The sequence below is a fragment of the Cynocephalus volans genome, chromosome 1, assembly GCF_027409185.1.
Source record: "Cynocephalus volans isolate mCynVol1 chromosome 1, mCynVol1.pri, whole genome shotgun sequence".
Taxonomy (NCBI): Eukaryota; Metazoa; Chordata; class Mammalia; order Dermoptera; family Cynocephalidae; genus Cynocephalus; species Cynocephalus volans.
In genome coordinates this window covers 189,232,837-189,237,130 of record NC_084460.1, presented here as the reverse complement: position 1 = coordinate 189,237,130, position 4,294 = coordinate 189,232,837, and the positions used below count along the sequence as shown (strand labels likewise).

General features: G+C 58.5%; 1 long non-coding RNA gene across 6 annotated transcripts; it reads left to right on the top strand.

The window, feature by feature from the left end:
* Window positions 1–1,277: 1,277 nt before the first annotated feature.
* Window positions 1,278–3,852, top strand: LOC134370403 (uncharacterized). 6 transcript variants are annotated; one of them, XR_010022671.1, is made up of 5 exons: window positions 1,294–1,355; window positions 1,674–1,718; window positions 2,047–2,396; window positions 2,740–2,935; window positions 3,331–3,852. It is a non-coding gene; the product is annotated as an uncharacterized LOC134370403 (long non-coding RNA). The 6 variants fall into 6 exon arrangements; XR_010022675.1 differs by lacking the exon at window positions 3,331–3,852 and having other exon boundaries at window positions 2,124–2,396; window positions 2,740–3,318; XR_010022669.1 differs by lacking the exon at window positions 3,331–3,852 and having other exon boundaries at window positions 2,740–3,318.
* The last annotated feature ends 442 nt before the right edge of the window (window positions 3,853–4,294 follow it).

Here is a 4,294-nt window from a genome sequence, read left to right as displayed (position 1 = left end):
CCAGATCCTAAAGACACCACTGAGTTAAGAAAATCCATTGCAGCATGATAGTCATGGCTACACTGAAAAAGTCACAAACAAAAAGCACATTTTGTGTATCCATGTTTGTATTTCTAGAGACGGATAGAAGATATCTAAAAGGTACACACCAAATGACAGTAGTGATCACTTCTGGAAAGCAGACTGGGAATTGTCTGCAGGGCAGGAGGGACGGCTGAGACCTCATCCTGTGTGAGCATTTGAATCTTTTGGAAAGAGAACGTATTCATTGTCACTGCTTAGAGAGAAAGGTATCTGACAGTGGTAGATGAAGATGGGGACAGGGGACCTTTAGGGGCTTAAAGGACTGTGTGACGATGGTGCTGCTGTGTGGAGCAGGAGGAGGGAGGCCGTGGAGGCTGTGGAGGCTGCTGGAGAGCCAGGGATGGGGTGGACAGGGGAGGGGGTGCGGGGTGGGGCACAGCTTGGGGCCTGGATGGAGGATCCAGTGACAGGGATGCAGGGGTGGCCTCAGGAGGGGGGGACCAGAAAGGCTGGGGGGGGTGGGGCAGGGAGGGTCTAAGGACCTTGGGGCTTCCGGCAGGGCCGTGACCCTCCAGTGCGGGGTCTCCCTAAGGGCACGCGTCACGCGTGCGACCCCGTGTCCATCAACAGTCCTGCACTGCAGTGACCCACTCAGCGCTTGTCTTGTACCCCCTATTTGATGTGACCGGGTACGCAGGGTGGGACAGCAGGGACCCTGCACTTGCCCCTGTGAAGGACAAGCAGGTGCTTCATGCATCTCACGCGAGGCGCTGGGAGTGGCCCCGCGAGTGACAGTCTCAGACTCAGAGCAGCGGGGTCTGCCGCCCTGTGGCGCCAGGGACTGAGCCTGCGGTCCTGAGCACAGTGGGGCGACGCCGCCGGGGCCGGCCCCAGACCTCGCTGCTGGGCAGTCGCTGTGGGTCCCATGCTGGGAGCCATAAATCGGTCTCCCAAAGCTAGGGCGCTGCTGAAATAAGGGCGACTGAGCCGGCGACGCGCCCGGGTGCCGTCGCCGGTGACCCCGCATCTGCTCATCCGCGCTCCGAGCTCTGAGGCCAGGGCCGCAGGGTGCAGGGGTCCGGGGGTCGTCTTCCCACGGTCACTCTCGTCCACACCTTCCAGAACGCTGCCTACCCCTCGGGGTCCGGCCGGGAACCCCCCTGTGCCGGCGCAGAGCCGGCCCGAGGACAACCCCGCCCCGCCCGGAGAGCCGGCCTGGCCCGGGGACACGCGTGTCACGGCCCGCGCGACGCTGCGCAGCAGGGACGGCGGCCCGGCGCGATCCGGACAGGACACGACGCAGCCCGGGGCCGGAAGGGAGAGCGCCCGGGGTGGGTCGCCGTCCTCCGCCCGGCCACCGCGTCCCCCGAGCTCGGGCGGGCTCCTCTGCGGCAGGGACGGGGAGGGACGCGTTGGCGACGGAGTGCGCGCTGCAGGCGGGAGTGCGCCGGTCCCGCGACACCGAGCGGGCGGGGAGGGGACAGACCGTTAGCCGCGGCGGAATCTGCGCCAGTCCCGAGCTGCCCGCACCACCCCTACCCCGCACCTCCCACGCGCCCTCTCGTCCCCGTCCCCGCCGCCTGTCCCCGCTGCCCCGTGTCGCTTCCTGACCCTCCCCCTTCTCGTTCTCTTTAATTTCTTCCCACCAGTGACTTCCTTTCGCGGTGCTGATTCATGTGCTGCTGCCTTTGCGGGTGAGGTGGGGGCGGGGCGGAGCTGGCACAGGGGAGGGTGAGACTCGCTCCCGGGTGGGGTTAGGGAGGGCGACGGAGCAGGAAGCCAAGCCGCAGCTCTTTCTCACTAGATCCCCCAAACTCACAGGAAGGGCGTGGGGCTGGGTGCAGTGGAGACCCCTAAGTGTAATCCAGGCTGCCTAGGTGTGGGGTGGGTTGGGGGCAGCCAGGTGAGTGTAGGAAGCAGGAAAAAAAGTGAGAGGCTGGGCTGGACGCTTGCCCATGTCCCCCAGCATGGCATCCCCCCCAGCCACTGCCCCCGTGACACACGCAATCTCTTCCTCCTTAGCCTTCCTCTTTGTGACTTCCCCCTTTGTGGGAGGGAGCTGAAGAGGTGGCATTCCTGCCTCCCTGACTCACCCACAGGAAAATGTCAGAGCACCCAGAGGGACTGCACAGTGGCCAGTGGCTGGTGCGGGGGCTGCAGCCATCTCACTTCCCAGCCTGGTCAGATGGGTGGATTAACTGACAGCTGACAGCCCTGAGCATGTGGAGCATCATGCTGAGTAGCATTTACAGGCCTGAAGGGTGGGAACACCTGGCTCTAAATTCAAAACAGATTGAGCAAAGAAAAGTTAAGCAGTTATCAACACCAGAAAGTTGTACAATGTCATCACAGCACCTCCACTTGGCTCAGTGGTGAGTAACATTTGCATGCCTAGAATAACACAAGCACTAAGCACAGACTAAAAAAACCATGATGCAGCTCTATGGCAGGGGGGAGGGAAGGAGGAACTAATGCCCTCATCTTCCAAAACAGGAAGGTTGTCCTGCCTTCCCACACCACTGGAATCGATTCCTCCATCCACCATGAAGGCCAAGCTGATCTGTGTGTGTGTGTGGGGGGGGGGCTCCTGGGGGTCGGGTGGGGGACACCCCAGGTCCCACCTGGATTCAGGGTGCCTGCTTGCCTCAGAGCACAGCACTCCTTTCTGGCCCTTATGGAATCTCCATTTTCTGTTCAATTTGTGGTTTCCACCAGTGTCCAAAAGGAGCCACTCGAGGACATCTTCAGGGACAATGCCTGCTGGAAGTCTGGCCACCTTCATCACAGCACCTCCCCCCGCATTCCTGTGACTCGGTTTCCACAGCACTCTTTAAGCTCTTTTTGGCCCATGGGCCTGGTTTTGGGGTGTGGAGGCTGAATTAGGAACAGAGCTTGGCCTTGGGGTCTGAAGGTGGGCATGAGCAGTGGTGGCACCTTCAAGACATTTGGTGCCTTTCCTTCCCTGGGCCTCAATTTCCCTCATCCCCTGGAGTTCTTAAGACAAATGAGGACAGTGAGAGGATCCTGCATAGGGCCAGGCACACAGCAGGTGCTCAACAAATGAAAAGATGTGGATGATAAAAGGGTGGATGGGACCTGGTCCCAGCGCTCATGGAGCTTTTGATAGAATTACAGTGGATTTTTCTTTCTAAGGGAAGGGTCCATATCTGGACTTAGAGAAGTTTCTTCTCCTTGAGTTTTCTGCTTCCACCTTTGAGCTTTTGAGCCTGGAAGAGTGATTTAATTTTCTACATCTGTTTCCTTGTACGCAATGAATGAATCAAATTCTTTCCTCTCGCCTCCCAGAAGTGTGGTGTGGATGTGAACGTGGCCGCCCTGAGCTGGAGGATGAAGTGAGGTGCGCAGAGGAAGGCCTGGCGGTGGGGCCTGGGGGCACCTGCTTCTCTCTGCCCTGGGAGAGGGTGGGCAGGTTGGGACTTTGGATGACCAGTAACGTCTGAGAAGCTCTTTCTCACTTCACTGCCCACTCCATCCCTGGAAAGGCCTGTAGAATAAATCCCACACTTTCAGTCCCTGACCCCACGCTCAGTGCTTCAGTCCAATCTAATTACCTGCCAGGTCCCTGAACACACCTGTGTGGTCCCTGAAACCCCTCCTGCCTGCCCACACATTTCCCATCCTGAAGGGCCCAATCCAAATGTTGTCCCCTCATGTGCCCGTCATCTCTGCTACGTCCCCAGCTGGTAGGGAGCTGTCCCTTCCGGGCCCTAGTGTGGTACTCTACACAGGAATGTGTCCTGTGAGTTGTGTCAGGTGTAGATGAAGGCCTCCCAGCTCCCTGGCTGTGTGGCTGTGGCTTGCTCAGCCTCATTGGGCCTCAGTCCCCTCCCAGTGAGGGTGATGACCACTGTGCTGAGGTCACCTGGTGTGAAGGTATGGGCTGTGAGCTGGTACAGGACACAGAACACTGCTTGGCACAGGGAAAGCACTCAATAACCATTAGCCGTGATGACTCCCTAGGCAAGCTTTTCTGTGAAGAGCAGATAGTGCATGTTTTGGGCTTTGCTGGCTATATGTTCTCTGCCAAGACTACTCAGCTCTGCCATTGTAGCAGCAAAGCAGCCATAGATCATCTGTAAATGAACAAACATGACTATGTTCCAATAAAACTTTATTTACAGAAATAGGCAGAGGGCTAGCCTGTGGGTGGAAGTTCACAGATCCCTGCTCTAGTCATCCTGGAGGGGAAGGGACATGGGAGTGAGGACAGTGTAATGGGGGAGGGGGCTGCCTACAGGAATGTGGAAAT